The sequence below is a fragment of the Mesoplodon densirostris genome, chromosome X (genome assembly GCF_025265405.1).
Source record: "Mesoplodon densirostris isolate mMesDen1 chromosome X, mMesDen1 primary haplotype, whole genome shotgun sequence".
NCBI classification, from domain to species: domain Eukaryota; kingdom Metazoa; phylum Chordata; class Mammalia; order Artiodactyla; family Ziphiidae; genus Mesoplodon; species Mesoplodon densirostris.
Window position 1 is genome coordinate 80,711,413 of NC_082681.1, and position 16,136 is coordinate 80,727,548.

Below are 16,136 nucleotides of genomic sequence, written 5' to 3' on the forward strand. Positions count from 1 at the left end.
AGATACATTGGTTATATAGAATTAATACTATGCAACAGTTAAAAACTGTATAGGTGGCGCAGTGGTTGAGAATCTGCCTGCTTATGCAGGGGACACGGGTTCGAGCCCTGGTCTGGGAGGATCCCACATGCCACGGAGCAACTAGGCCCGTGAGCCACAATTACTGAGCCTGCGTGTCTGGAGCCTGTGCTCCTGCAACAAGAGAGGCCGCGATAGTGAGAGGCCTGCACACCGCGATGAAGAGTGGCCCCCACTTGCCACAACTAGAGAAAGCCCTCGCACAGAAACGAAGACCCAACACGGCAAAAATAAATAAATTAATTAATAAATGGAAAAGGCATTATAGAATCACAAAAAAATTATAAAAAAACCCTGTATGTACTGATATGGAAAGATCTCCAAGACATAATGTTAAGTAAAAAAAAAAGCATATTGTAGAGCAATATGTACAATCTTGATGTAAAATAAAACCTTACAAAACCAAACTATATATGCAAATGCATAAAAGTGTCTGGAAGGCTACATACCTAAGTGATGGCAGTGGTTACCTTTGGGGAGGGACAGGGGCTTGCAAGAAAAGAGTAAGGAAGGGGGCTTTTGATTTTTTTCACCCGAAATAGTCTGCTTGATTTTTTTTTATAGTGTCAGTGTATTTTCGTGAATGTTAACGAAATAAGTCAAATCAAAATAGTTTCCAATTGATAAAAAATAATTTTTCTCTCATTGCAAGCATGGAAATATGTGGTGGAAGCCACAGTCTTTTTTTTTTCTGCAACTGGTCAAGCCGCTATTTATAACTTCGTCCCCCACAGCCATTCTGTGTCCCCCCTTGGCCTTCAGCCAGCACCTCAGCTGTCATGGTGTCTTAGAAGTCTGCGACCTTGGAGGGCCCTTGTTGGGTAGCGTTGTGGTGGTTGGCCTAACATTAACCTTTGCTGTGCCCTAACTGGCACCACACAAGGAGATGTGTTAGGAACCCCCTTGGGTCCTGGTCGTCTTTCTCCCTGCTCCTTGTGGAGCGGCAGCCCCGATTTCCCTTAGGGTCAGCATTAGTACATCCACGTAAAGGGACCCCTCCCCAGGGCCTGTCTGAGAAGCCTATTGCTGTGGAGGGTTGTGCCAGAGGTGAGGCTCTCCTGACTAGGGACACCAACAAGGCCTGAGACCCAGGCCCAGGGCCCAAGCAGCCTGAACTGAGACCTCAGTCTCAGCACATCAGACACTTATGCCTGTCTGGAGGTAGGAAATCAGAGGAGCCGGGGTCTTGAAGCATTTGCTCCTGTGCTGCCTTGGTGCTGAGGGTGGTGGCGGCCCGGGGGGCGGGATGTGACCCTGTCCTTGTCTGCCTGGTTCCCTTGTTCTTGCCAGTTTCTGACTCTCTATCCTCTCTGACAATTCCCCAAGCTCCGCCATTGCTTTCCAATAAAACTCTTCTGCTTAAATTAACTAAAGTAGGTTTCTGTTGTTTGTAACTAAGAACCCTAAATGGCACACTTGCCAACACCATAGCCCACTTTTGTGCCTGTTTTCCTAGTCATGTGAGATATCCCCAATGACCAAGGGTCAGGCGATTTCTGTTTACAGTGCAGTGGACCCCTTATTGGCACCTCTTGCCATGGTTCTAGAACAGCAGGCCTTGGGGACACACAAAGCAGTCATGTTTGAGGGTCGGTTATTTGGTGTATTCATGGAAGGTGCCACCCATCACCCTGGACATCTTGGTTTCTGGACATGTTTCCTGGCTGCAGAATAAACAGCCTCCCATTTTGGTCACCGATTTGGAGCAGAAAGCACTTCATCTTGCAAGAGAGCACCTCAGCTTCCTGAGGTGGTCCCCACAGCTGGCACTACAGCTGAGCCATCATAAGGCTTTTCCTGGCTCTAAGGCATGACCTCCTCTCAGCCCTCTGTTCCAGCTAGGTCCTTCTACATTTGTGTCTGGACCTCTGACCTGAAATGTCCCTACCAGCCCTGTCAATTCTATCCATTCTCTAAGAAGCCCTGTTCACGTGCCAGTTCCTGAAAACAATATTTTATGATACCCCTAGCTCCTTCCCTCTCTGCGTCCCATCCCCGTGAGTCCTCGCGGTCAGGAGCTCTCTGGGTCTGACTCATTTCCAAAGTCCTGGCACTCAGTGCTGGGCTCAAAAGTGTTCAGCAGCATTTGCTGACAGGATGAATGAGTTCCTCCCCCAAGGTAGGCTCAGGGCCGGGGGTGTGTTCAGAGAACCTGGGAGGAGTCACAGGGATCTGGCCGGACCAGGTGCGTGTGACCCACCCCCAGCCTCTGCAGGCTCCACCCCCCTCCTCCTCCCTTTCGTCCCCATCAGCCATCCTCTCCTTCTTACACCTTCTGTCCCGTTTTCCGTTTGTCCTGCTGAATCCCCAGTGTTTCAGAGGCTGTTCTTAGGCCCAGGGCCGGTGGCTAGGAAGTGGTGCTCATCTTGCAGATCGAGAAATACATGGCAAACAGCCTCAGCACATCCCTCTTTGGCTTGAGTTGAATCTCTGACAAACATGGGGCTGATACGGTGCTTCTCCATCTGCCACCGGGCCCCACCCTCTGGCAAGGCCTGGCATGGATCAAGCCGGGTTCTGAGACCGTTGAGCAACACTTTCAGCCTGCCTTGGCATTCACATCTGCAGAATGGGACTTTGCTGCAGGTTTCTGCTGGCCCCTGCGTGCCTCTCGTACTATTTCCACCCTCTGGACTTCACTATCCCAAAGAGGGTGGTGGAATGTTAGGCTTTATAATCCCTTCTATTTGGATAAGATTTCCCCAGACCTCTTCACATTCAGTGATGTCGCTGGACCCTCCTGTCACCCCCAGGAGGTGAACCATAAGGAGACCGAGGTTTGTAAAGGCGGTGGCAGGTCTGAAGGGAGAGCAAGAGTACGTGTGCATGGCGGGGGAGGGCAGCAGGGATGTCTTCTCTGCGCCTCTCCCAGTCCCAGTGTGGTGAGGAGCATGTAGGGGTCTGGTCCTCAGTGTAAAAGTCCAGCCTGGCTCCAGCTTGACCCCATTCAGGGTTGCTGGCCACAGGTACCCCAGCCTGCCAGCCTCCCAGCAGCTCACTGAGGGATCGGGCAAGAGCTTCCCAGGGGCACCCAGACAAGAGGGCACTAGGCATTTGGGTGGGAGGGAGAGGAGAAACAATCCCCAGGTCATAGAGGACTTCTTCCACAGCAGCTAAGGACTAGGAGATAGTAACTGCTTACAGAGTTGGAGGAATGCAGCTCAAGCAGGGCCTGGGAGCCAGCCTGAAGGAAGGTAGGGACTGAGCACCAAACCCATGAAGACAAATGTCCGGGGACCTAGAGGAACCAAGCCAAAGGCACTGCTCAGCTCAGACCACGCTTGGATTCAGCAAACTCTGTGCTTGGAGCTGGGGATTCAGAGCTGACTAATTTAGTTCAACAAATATTTATTGACCTTCTGCCCGTGGTGTGTTGGAGCAGGGCCTGCAAGAGATGAATAAAGCTTAGTCCTTCCCTCAAAGAGCTCACAGTCTAGGGTGGGAAACAGATGTGTAAAGAGAGGCTTGCAGTCTTTTGTGAAAAGCACTATGTGGAGGCAAACATGGGATGACTGGCAAGAGTCAGCCCTGCTGGCTGTGCTGGGCAGGGGGGCTGGTCCTTGGAGGCATCCTGGACGAGACCACTCCGAAAGCATGAGTTGGCATTAGGCAGATGAAGAAAGGAGGGAAGGAGGGTAGGCTGGGTCCTTTCCAGCGTAGTCTATCGGTGGGAGTTTCAGTCGGTTTGTCTGAAGGGATATTTAGTGAAATGTATTGACATTTAAAATCTGCACACTCTCGGATCCAGCAATTCCACTGGTAGAATTTCTTCTCCATGAGCAAAAGCACAAGGTTGTTTGTATAAGGATATTTATTGTTGCATCATTTGTAGTAGCAAGAGACTGGAAAGCATTTCAATGTCCATCACTAGGGGCCTAGTTAAATAAATTATGGCACAGCCATCAGATGCTTCACTAGACAGCCTTTACCCAGCATGAGGCAGACCTGCAGCTAATGCAGTGTTAAGAGTATCCAAAAACCAAGAAGTTACAAGAGTGAGTCATAGAATAGTGGACACAGTTGTCATGCGTGTTTCACAAGAGATACATGCACATCAGTGCTTACTTGTACATAGAATGTCTCTGGAAAGACACAAGAAATACGCGCTGAGGTCAGGGGTGAGAAGGAGCCACACCCTTTACTATATGCCCTTTTGCCCCTTTGGAGTTTTTGTTAATTTGATTTTTTTTTTAACCATGTGTATACATGACCAATAGAGAGGGAGAGAAAGGAGGGAGGGAGGCAGAAGGGCAGAGACCTCTGGCAAAGGGAACTGAATGAACAAAGGCAGGGGTATGACATAGCATGGTGTGTGTGCACGGGCCCCTGGGAACCAGAAACTTCCGCCGGAGCAAACCTCACAGAGAGAAGAGGAACCACAAGTTCAGCTGATGACACAGCGTGGGGCTGGTGGGTGGCCCAGCACCTAGAGCAGGTCCACTAACATCTCAGGTATGTAAAAGAGATCTCCAGATTGTATATGTGCATAACAGAGGAACTATCAGGAAATCTACCTCAACCATCATGTTAGCTAAAAGTGGTAGGATTGTGGGTGATTTTAATTTTCTTTCCCTTTTGAGGGCCTTTCTCAAATTCCCTTCAACAAGCAGGTGATCAGAGCAAACAGGGAAAAACAAAATTGGAATGTTACTGGAAAACGGACTCAAGCCTCTCAAGGCTGGCTCTTCCTGAGGGAAGGCAGGCAGGCTGTGGGCAGTGCGGGCTAGCAGAGAGACCAGGGCATCTGGAGTCAGGCCTGCGTCAGAAACAGTTTTCACGCTAATTCACTGTGAGTGGCGAGCAAGGCACACACCCTCTCTCAGCCTCGGTTTGCTTATTTATAAAATGGGACAAAAGAATCCCTATTTCATAGGGTGGCTGGAATGAGCAAAGGAAATAACAGATGGACAGAATACGCAGTATAAGCATAAGAGGATGGTTGCTGTTCGTTGTCATTTCTCCTGGCTCTTTTTTCTGAGCTGGACCAGCAGGAGCCTGGGTCTCAGAAGAAAAACCACTACTCCCTGGGTAGAAAGAATCCCCCCACACACATCGTTCTCTCTTCAGTGACCAAGCAAGGCCGACTCTGGATGCCTGGCCCTGGTCTGGAGAAAAATACTTAACAGGAGTCCAACATTCCCTTTGGAAGCAGAGTGCGGGGAGATGGGGGAGGAGGAGGAAGTAAAATGTTTGCTATTTTTTTCTGTGCAATTGCCTCTGCCGGCCGAGGCCCTTTGCTCACCGCTGTCTGTATGCACAGATGGTGGCTGAGCCCCTCTCGTGAAGGGCTTGGCTTCCTGTGGAGCGTGCCCACCCCATCCAGGCCCGCTGAGGAATGTGGGCTGGTCCCGGCTGGATGGGCTCTGTGTCTGCCCGGGCCCCTCCCTGAGCCCTGGCCTGACCCCTCCTCAGGCCTGGATGAAGGAGCTTCTGTGTCCTGGGGCCCCGCCTGATTAGGCACGGCTGCTGCACTGACTCCTCCCTCGCAGGCTGGGCACCAGGAAAGAAAAGCCCGAGGCTTGTCCAGAGTCCTCCCGGCTAAGAGAGTGGAGCTCCTCTGGGTCTGTGGGAGTCAGAAGTTCCCACTGGTCTCTTCGTTCCTAAGTGAAGGGGCCCCAGAGTGATACGTTCAGGCCGGCGAGGGGTAGGGGCTTCTCTGGGGTCTTCAGTGAAAGCCTAGACCATAGACGGAAGACCCGTGGTCACCAAAGAAGTGTATCATTAGAGAGTTAAAATGTACATTCCTCCTCAGCCATGGATGGGCGGCTGGGGTCTTTGTCTTTTCTGGTTTTTTTCTCTTCTCTGCATTCAAAGACTACTTGTGAGCTCCGGGCTTTGAGTGAGTCACTTGACCTTTCTGGGCCTCAGTTTTCTCATCAGTAAAATGGGGACGATAACCTCATGGAACCGCTGTGAAGAGGACATGAGGGACTAGTGCAGTGGCCATATATAGGAGACCTTCTAGAAGTGGCATTTCTTTCCTATATTTACTAAGCACTTCCTTTTGTGGAGCACTGAGGAATCCAGGCAAGACCAAGACGGTCTCTGCCCTCAAGCAGTTTCAGGGGTTCGAGTCCCCTTGGCCTCTAGCCCAGGCTTAACCTTGAGCCCTGCTTCTGACCAGGGGATTCTGGCCTGTCCCCACGACTCTGGCATCGCTCAGGTCCTGTTAGATGCCTGAGGCCCAGGCTTCCTCCTGACTCAGCCCAGCAGCTGGAGCCCACAGCCTGGAGATAGTCCTCCTTGGGCAGCCTGCCAACCTGCTACCAAATACTTCCAGAAGTATATCGCGCAATTTTCACAACAGCTCTGCAAAGGAGGTGAGCTGATTGCCAGTCTCAAAGATACCTGCTTTCAGGTCCTGTGTCTGCATTTCACTTACTCTGCGATCTTGGGCAAGTGCCTTAACCTGTCGGTGCCTCAGTTTTCTCATCAATAAAATGGGAGTTCAATAATAGTAGCTCTCTTTGAGGGGCAGTTAAAGTGCTGAGAGCTGTGCTTGATGCATATTAAGCTTTTTAGTATTTGTTAACTGCTATCCTTAGGAAACTAAGTCTCCAGAGGGAAAATGACCTGCTCAAGGTCACACAACTAGGAAGTGGCAGAGCTGGGGCTGGTACCCCAGCCTTTCTGACAGTAACTAACCTGCCACCCTTTGCTTCCTACCCTTTGGATTTCTGGATTCTATACCTGGATTTCCTATGCCAGACGTCTGCTAGCTAATCTGGACTCTTGGATTTCCCATGCAGGCTTCTTGACGGGGCCATTGCAAGCACCCACTGCCATATTCTTGCGATCTGATCCATTGCCTCTCAGGCAGGCCTCCCACTGGGTTCCGATAATTTGGTTTATCATCAGGCCCTGTGCCTCACTCCATACTCTAAATAATAAAATTAACCATGCTAATAGAACACTGTGCTTGCACTTAAAATATACATAAATATTAAAATATATAAAAAATAAGTACTCAGTCATTATAGTAGCCCTATGAGGTAAGTGCCATTGTCACTCCCATTTTCCATGTGAGAAAACCAAGGCACAGAGAGATTAAGTGATTTGCCCGAGGTCTCACAGCTATAAGTGGTAGAGCCAGAAATCAAACCCAGGCAGGCTGGCTCCAGAATCACTGCTCTTAACCCTTCTGCTCTGGAGGGAAGAGTCTTGGAAACTGGCTCATCCAGGGAGCCCCATCCCACTGCAGTGAACCCAGCCATGTCAGGCACAAAACTCCACAGGAGCACGAGCCAGCTGGATTTGTTCACAGCTGAATCTTCAATGGCTATAGCACAGTGCCTGGCACATGGTAGACGCTTAATAAATCATTGTTGAATGAGTGAATGAATGAAACTAACATAGAATGATGGCCATGAGGAGCGAGAGAAGAGACAGATTCAAGAGATAAGAAGGAGAACTGACCAGATTCGGAAACTGATCCAATTGGGGGGTATGAGGAAGTCTTGGATGACTCCCAAGATTTAGGCTTTTGGGTGACTGGATGATGAGGTCATTTACTGAGATATGAACCCTATAGGAGGGACAGAATGCAGGCATGGGGAGAGTGGCATTGATGAATCCAGTTTAGGATGTCAAGTTTGAGGTGCCTTTGAGACATGCCAGGGGATGTCCAGGAGGCTGTTGGATGCAAGGCTCGGAGCTTAGAAGAGGGATTTGGGCCTCCTTCACAGCCCCCTCCCATTGGCCTGCCCCCTTCAATCACACTCTAAACCGCTGGCCTAGCGGCCTTTACTCTTCCTACTGGGAAGGAAAGGAAGGAATCTTTGATGGTGGGAATGGGGGGGGGCTTTTCTAAACCAAACAAACGCATACACAGTGCCTGCTTGTTGAGGATCAGCTTGCCTGGCTCTGGGCACATGTAGGCTGGCTTCCAGGGTGGACCCCCCTCCTACCACCCACCGGCCCCTGCCGCCTGCTCCCTGCCAAGGTGAGCTCTGACAGGGCGACTTGTCATCTTTTCAACACCTCATTTTTCCCTCCTTACTCACTGCCCGGGGAGAGGTCCTTCCTGTTTGCACACCTCGGGGGCTAGGCCAGGAGGAGGAACAAAAACAGCCTTCATGGTACAGGCGGAGGGGAGGGCAAAGGGAGAGGACTGGGGGAGAGGAAGAGAGGGAAGACATGGAGGGGAGGAGGAGGGGAAAGAGGAGAAGGTTACAGACCCAGCTCCCGCATCCCCTCAGCCAGCCCATCACACACCACACACACACACACACACACACACTGCCCCCATAGAGTCCTAGCACTGGGGAGGCTCATCCCCAGGTCACCCAAGGAGGTCAGGATCCAAGCTGGCTTTAGAAATTAGCTCCCCTGTCTTTCCTACCTCCAGCCCAGGCTTGGGCCTAGAGTTGCCCGACTCAGAACCCCCTGCTTCATCTCCACCCCCAGCCCCGGCCCCACCACACCCACCTTCTATCTCTGGGTGTCCAGCTCAGGGGGTCTGCACACCTGGCCCCAGGCCCGGGGCTCCTGTACCCCGATCCAGGATCCCGTCAGGACCCCCTCCTGGGAGCCCCGCCCCCGTGGGCCGCCGACCCGCAGGTAATCCCCTCCCCCTTCCTGCCCCCGCAGCTCCAGCCCCTTCCAATTAGCCCAGTCTCGGATCCCCTCCGCTGGGAACGGCCGCCCCCCTCCCGCCCCTCCCCCACTCCGCTCCCACGTGGGGAGCCCCGCTCCCAGGCCCCGCCGCCCTATTCAAGGCGCTCTCCTCCATTGTCTCCGCCTGCCACTCACGCAGGCCATTAGCATTTCTAAAGCCCACTTCCCTCGGTCGCCGCTTTGGCTCAGCCTGGGCAGAGGAACTTAGCCCTATAGAACAACTAACAATTCCAACTAACCTTCAAGAGCACCTTGGAGTATATAATTCACTTTTCTATGTAGCCATTTCATTTGCTTCTCACAACAGCCCTTAGCGGTGGGACACTGACATCCCGAGAAGTTCGGTGATTTGCCCAAGGTCACAAAGTAATTTCTAAAGCCAAGATTTCAACTCAGGTTTGTCTGATGCCAGAGGCCACATTCTTTCCACTACACCACCTTGCCTCTCTGTCAGGCTGAGCTTGCTTCTGCTTGGCTGGGCTTTCTTAAAAGGTGAGCATGGCGGCTTGATGCTCCTGGGGAATGGTTGCTGGATTCAGCCTGCAGAGGAGGTCCTGGGTGGTTTCCCTGCTGCTGCTAACCCAAGAATTCCTAGGTGGTGACTCCAGGCCACTGCCTGGGGAACACAGCCTGGCTTAAAGCGCAGCATGCAGAAGTGGTTAAAGGCTCCGGAGTCAGATGCCAGGTTCAGATCCTGGCTCTGCCTCTTGACAGCAGGGTGGCCTTAGATAAGTGACTTTGTGCCTCAGCATTCTCTTCTATGCAACGAGGAGGATAGTAATGGTACCTAGCTTGTAAGGTTGTAGTGAGCGTTAGTGAGCTAATATGAGTAAAGGACATGGAGTAGTGCCTGGACAGCACTATAGGAGCCTGGCAGCGTCATTATGTGCTCATCCACAATTCTTCTGATGTCAGGAGCAACATGGTGTGAGCAGAGAATAGCTTTATTATCAGATAGCCTAGAATTCAAATCCTGGCTCTGCCATTTACTAGCTGTGTGACTTTGAATAAATGACTTACCCTCTCTGGGCCTCAGCAATAAAATGGAGATAATCATGGTTCTCACTTTCCAGAGTTGTTATGAAGATTAAGATTTGCCCAAGGGCTTCCCTGGTGGCGCAGTGGTTGAGAGTCCGCCTGCCGATGCAGGGGACACGGGTTCGTGCCCCGGTCCGGGAAGATCCCACATGCCGCGGAGCGGCTGGGCCCGTGAGCCATGGCCGCTGAGCCTGTGCGTCCAGAGCCTGTGCTCCGCAATGGGAGAGGCCACAACAGTGAGAGGTCTGTGTACCGCCAAAAAAAAAAAAAAAAAGATTTGCCCAAGTGTTTTCTGAAAAGGTAGAATACCATAGGCACTCTATGCTTTAAAAATTATTATTAATAATTCTGTTCAAGACCATATTTAAGATCTTTAAACCCTTTGCCTCTTCCTGCCTCACCTCTGACCCAGGGAATGCCTGTCTTCCCTCCTGGGCTCCAGTTGCTTCCTAGAGTCTGGTCTACCCCAGGACCACAGTGGACAAAGCATTTTCTGAGTCTCCCCATGGACACTGAACATGCCGAAGATAGCCAGAGGCCACCAGGAATCTTCATGTTTGCACCCCTGTTTTCCTCTGGGTGAGCCCAACACTTGGAAGTTTATAGCATCCATTTGCAACTGTTAGTTATGGCATCAGGGCCTCCCTCACAACCATTCTGGGCCACAGTAGCACAGGGCAGGCTCCGTTCAGTCCCACCTTGCAGATGGGGATGCCGAGGCTCAGAGAAGGAAAGAAACTTGCCTACAGCTCCCGTGGCCAGGAGCTGAGACCAAGTCTTCGACACAATACTCTCAGGGGTAATGCACAAGCAAAACACCCCTTTTCCTGTGTCCTGGTACCCACCTGCAAGATTTGCCCCTCTAGACACTTATGCTGGCCTATTCCACCTTCATATACAATTCTGGAATCATCACAGAAAAATCCTTTCATGAACTGGAAGTACAATTAATCCTACGGACATTTGACCTTGGTGATAAGAAGGTCACTTTACTCCAATACTATCTTTAAACAGGTTATACTTTCTTTAGAAGAATCTTTTTAAAAGGCCAACATTGTTCCAGTTGTATTATAACTAGTCCAAACCACTAGTAAATGCCCTTGTCTCCTCAACTCTCAGGATCAGAACCATAGTGAAAAAGCTTATCTAGAGGCTCTAGGGTTTCAGTTTCGGCCAGTGACTCTGGGTGGGGTGGGGAGGCAGGGACATGCGGGTCGTGGATTACAGAATTCCCAAGGGCGTGTGCAGTTGGTAAAAGCATATTCAGTATACCTAGTTTTCCCCCATGGTCTAAACTCCATAAAGTCAAGCTTGTACCAAACCTTTTTGGTTGGTGTGGGATACATAGAACATGGAGGGGGATGTACACGAGAAACACTGAGCTGGCCAGGTTTTCTAGAAAGGTGAAGCCTGATTGCCCGCTACACTGTTGAGCTCACCTCTGCTCAAACTGCTCCTGTGACTGGAAAGATGGCCAGTCTCTATTTGCACAGATTTAGGAGTCTCTCGGTGATAGTCCAAGGCCAAGTCCACTGGTCATGAGGAATAAAGGGCCAAGCTCCAGGTAACCAGGGATATTTCTAGAAGAGGCCACAGTTGTGTGCTCTGGAGAAAGGGAGCTCTACCAGTGCTCATCACTTACTGGACTTTGTTCTTACTGATAACTAGATACCATGGACGTGTAGCGGGGACAGCAGGGGTGTGGGAGTAGAATGTTCCAGCTAGAAGGGTCTTTAGGCAAACCCTCTCATTGTAGTATCCAGAGAAGGTGAGGGGGTTACTCAGGCTCACCGGTGACTTGGCATCAGCACCGAGAGGAGAACCTGGGTCTCTGAACCCCCCAAGTCAGCATCATTTCTGCCCCCTGCAACAGTGCACCATCCCCCCCTCCCCAGGTTAGTTATGTCTGTCCCCGGGGTTCCTCAGGCCCACAGTCTGCCTCTAGATTTATGCTGTTCAGTTCGGTAGTGCCCAGGTCAGATGTGCTGGAAGCATAAAATACACACTGAATTTGGAAGACTGAGTGTGGAAAAAGAAAGTAAAAGATCTCATTAATAACTCTTATATTGATTACATATTGAAATGATAATCGTTTGGATATAGTGAGTGAAATAAAAGACATTATTAAAATTCATTTCACTTTTTCAGTTTTACTTTTTTAACCTAGCCACTAGAACATTCCACACGTGGCTTGCATTATATTTCTATTAGACAGCAATGTGCTAAGTATCCAGCAGCAGTAACCATCCTGTCAGTTCTGAAGAGATGCCTGGAGAGGGTAGGATAGGTAATGGAGGAAGGTCCCAGCAGATGGCGAGGAGCCAGGGCCCAGACTGGCAGGCGGGAAGGTCAGCGAGCCCCGAGTCAGAAGCTGGGCCAGAGTCAGGCAGGTGGGTGATATCTGGAAAGGAGACTCTGATAGGTAGCTCATGGAGGCAGAGCCACAGGGCATGGGGTCGGGAGGCCTGGCTGCCATCTTGGGAACCCTGGCAGCAGTCCTGGAGGGCAGTGATTACATGCTTAAGAGCCTGATCTCTACACCGGGCTGAATCCCAGTTCTGCCACTTGCTAGCTCTGTGACCTTGGACAACTCTGTGCATCAGGTTCCTCTTCTGTAAAATGAGAGTAATGTTAAGAGATCCTATGTCACAGGATACACGTAAAGCCCTTGGACAAGTGCCTGGCACATAGGAACAACTCAAAAAGTGTTGGTTATCATTATGATCATTACTCGTCAGGGAAGCAAACCAGGATTGTACTCTTATGGTGTCCTTCTGCAGTCCTAGGATGGGCCCAGGCTGATGGGCTAGGGGGCTGGCTGTTGGACCTGGGGTACAAGGCAGAGGCACACACTGGTGTGAGACCAGCTGTGGATGATGTTGACCCCCCAAGCCAGGAGTCCAGATGAAGTTTCAGCTGAGGTTGGGGTCAACCCTAGGGGCCAGGGTGTTGGCTCTGTGGCCACAGCTGTGGGCATAAGAGGCTGCAGGTCCAGGAAACCAGGCAGCTCAGCCCAACTCACGTCCAGACTGATCTTTCTGGGACCATCCCTAGATGTGAGAGGCTTTGTCCCAGCCCTGCCATGCATAGGGATTCTGGGCCTCGACTCTGCGAGGGAAAAATCACACAGAGACATATAAATCCCTCTGTCTGTAGCTCAAATAACAAGACCCAGCTCTTGCTGCAAAGCAAGAAGCAGCACTCGACTGCTCCAAAAGCTGTCGTTGCTGCCATTTCTGTTTGTGCTCGTCTCTGGGCTTAAAGAGCACGTCCAAGCAGACACAAGACTCCATTGATATTCTCGGTCATGCCCAGGAGTTGAGCTCTTCTTTCCCCTGATAATGGAGTTGCAGCCTGGGCCTGGCCCTGCAGATAGCTGAATCCTTGAAAGTGGGTCCTGCTCCCCTCCCCCCAACTCTGTTTGAGGCCCTGCCGAGGGGGAAACGCAAGTGTCGATAGTAGACTCGGAACAAAAAGGATTTAGGAAATACTTGTTAATATCTGGCTTAATCCAGCGAGGCGTGAGGCACTGGAATAGGAGACCCAGTGAGGCTGGGATGATCCACTCTGAGGAAGGGAGTGATTTCTGGTTCCCCCATGGCTGATATTCCCCCTCAACTTCAGAAGTGGGAAAGAAGCTTGCCCATCTGGTTGGAATTTACTGCAAGAAAAAAAGAGAGATGGAGAGGGAGGGAGGGAGAGAGAGAGGGGAATGATGAGGACGTTTGTGTGTGTGTTTGTGCATGTGTGTGTGAGAGAAAGAGAGAGAGAGGAGGGTGCGAGTACAAGAGCATGGAAAGAGAATCTAATCTCCTTGGCCATCATCTCCCCAAACCTGTTCCTTAGCATTGATCTTTGGCTGCATTGGCCTAGATACCCACAGTCAGGAGTTTTCAAAAGCCCCCTGGGGCCAGGGCTTTTAGCGGATAGTGGGTCATGGGTGACTGCTGGGCTGCTAGTCTTAATGGTAGGGTAAGGCTAGGCCAGCTCCCTGGGCCCAAGTAGCAGAGCGACCACCACCAGATGCTTCTGGAAACGGTGTATGTGTGTGCACACACCAAGTGTGTGTGCATGTGTGTGGGCATGTATGTGTAGTGGTGGGTATCTACAGCCAAGCCCTGCCAGGAGCGCAGAGGGCATCCAGAGACAGCCTCACCTGGCCTCAGGTGGGCATGAATGGAGATGAGGGCTAGGGCAGACCTGGCCAGGTGGCGGGCAGATCTGAGAGGAGGGGGGAGCTGGGCAGAGACGGTAACAGGGCTGGACAAGACTCTCCTCCTAGGGGAAGGCCTAGCCAGTGGCAGGCTGGAAGCCCTGTTGCCAGAGATAAGGTCACTGGCCCTGTCACTTGAGCTGGGTGCTCACCATTTGACCACACTGCCCACAACCAGCTATGGGTGTTTGAGGCTGGCCTGGGCAGTGGGATGGAGGTGGGGTGGCGGACACTAGTATAAACTTCCTCATGGAGGACCACGGCTACCAAGCAAATCGAGAGAGACCTTTCGGACTTCACAGAGAGCCCATGAAAGAGTGAGCCCAGACCCTTGCTTGGAGCTGGGGCCAGACACACTGAGAGGGCTGGGGCATCTGCTTTCCTAGAAAAATCAGAGAACACTGAGAAAGGGGAGCAGTGTGAAGTGAAAGGAGCACTAGACAGGGAGTCAGGAGGCCTCTGATCTAGACTTAGTCCAGGGTCGGGTCTGCGCCACCCTGAGCAATGTCTTCCCCACTCTGGGCCGCAGAGCCTCTATCTCTGCAAGGGCCGCGCTCCATGATGGCGAATGCCAGCCCTGATTAAGTCAGGACTCAGCGAATCAAGATATAGAGATTCTATTCATATCTGCAGACATCTTTGAATCCTTTCCATCTGAAACTCAGTGGGACCTCCCAGAGCAATCATCCTTCCAGGCATACCCCCTCCCCGCAACAACTGCCCAGCCCCAGATAGGAATCTTCACGAACTTGTCTTTAGGAGAAGGGGCGAGCTGCTTCCCACCTCTCCCATCTCACGTGCACCTCTGGAAGTCCTTCCTGTATCTCCCTTTCATCCCTTCTTTATACTAGGGTTCTCTAGGGTCTCTAGGGTCCCATTTTTAATTTCTTTTGTTTCCCCCAACCAAGGAGAGGAAGAATCTGACTGCACATCTGTTTGGAATTTGGGGGTGGGGGTGGGGAAATGAGGCAGCTTGCTTCTCCTGCACTCCATGAGTTCCAGGGTGGGGAGAACGGTGAGAGCCAGGGCCTCTCCCCCCCCACCCCCCATGGTCCTTGTCAGCTGCCTTCTCGGCCTTTCTCATCGCGAGACAAACAAACAATCAGGAGGCAGACCTGAAACCTTGTGTGGAGACGGCAAACAGCATGGCTGGGCTCCGGCCTTAATGGGCCCCAGCCCCGGGCTGTCTGCTCCCGCCCTGCCTGCCTCCAATGTGTTTCTGATTTGTACTGAGCTAGCGGCTCTGCCACGCTGAATGTGGCAGCTGCCTCAGCCCCGCCTCTCAGGGATCCAGGGGTGGGAAGGTTGGGAGAAGCCAGCTTGGTGTAGAGGCCATGGCAGGAACTTCTGAGACATATACACAGACGTAGCTGGGGGAAGGGGTAGGAGGAGGGATGGATTTCATCTGGCTATAAACAAACATGCTTCTCATTTAGGGACCTAGGGGTGCCAGTCACCAGATCCCACTTACCCATTTTCCAGGGGGCAGGCAGAGCTAGAACTGGAGTGGGGGTGCTTAGGGACTAGAGTGGACTCTTTTCAAGGAGTCCCACTCCCAAAAGATGGTAGGGATTTTCTGAGGATGGGAAAGGCAGAAGTCAGTGTGAAGGAAATGAAATTCCAGGAAGTCTTGAATCCAGAAAAGGCATAGGGTATGGAGACAGGAAGTTCAGTGTCTGCAAAGTAACCAAGCAGAAAGGGCCAGAGAAGGCAATGTTTCTGATCCTCCCCACCCCAAATCCTAGAATGGGAGAATTTTGGATGTCACGGGGTCATTTACTGTACACCCTACTTGCTCCAGGTAACAAGTGTTTATCAAAACGTGGTCCCTGGGCCTGGATGGCTTGGCCCTGGGCCACTAAGAGGGGGTGGGCACGGGGAGGTGGGTGTATCCTTTCATTTTGCTCGTTTGCCTTGCACGCCTACCCTTACATTCAGATGGGCGACTTCCTGAGCACCTGGGCAAAGCATCTTGGCACAATATCCTTTGCACTTTCATCCTGGCCCTCTGTATTAAGATAATACCTATACGTTCTTCAATGCCGAGGGGACTAGCTAAGGAGATAAAGAAGCTGGCCACTTTTTGGCCAAAGTGGTTCTCCCAAATCATCTGCTACAATCAGCTTCCTTTTTCATTCCCAGGTCTTTAAGCCACTGCTTCCCATCTCAGGGATGGCTTCATCACTGGAAT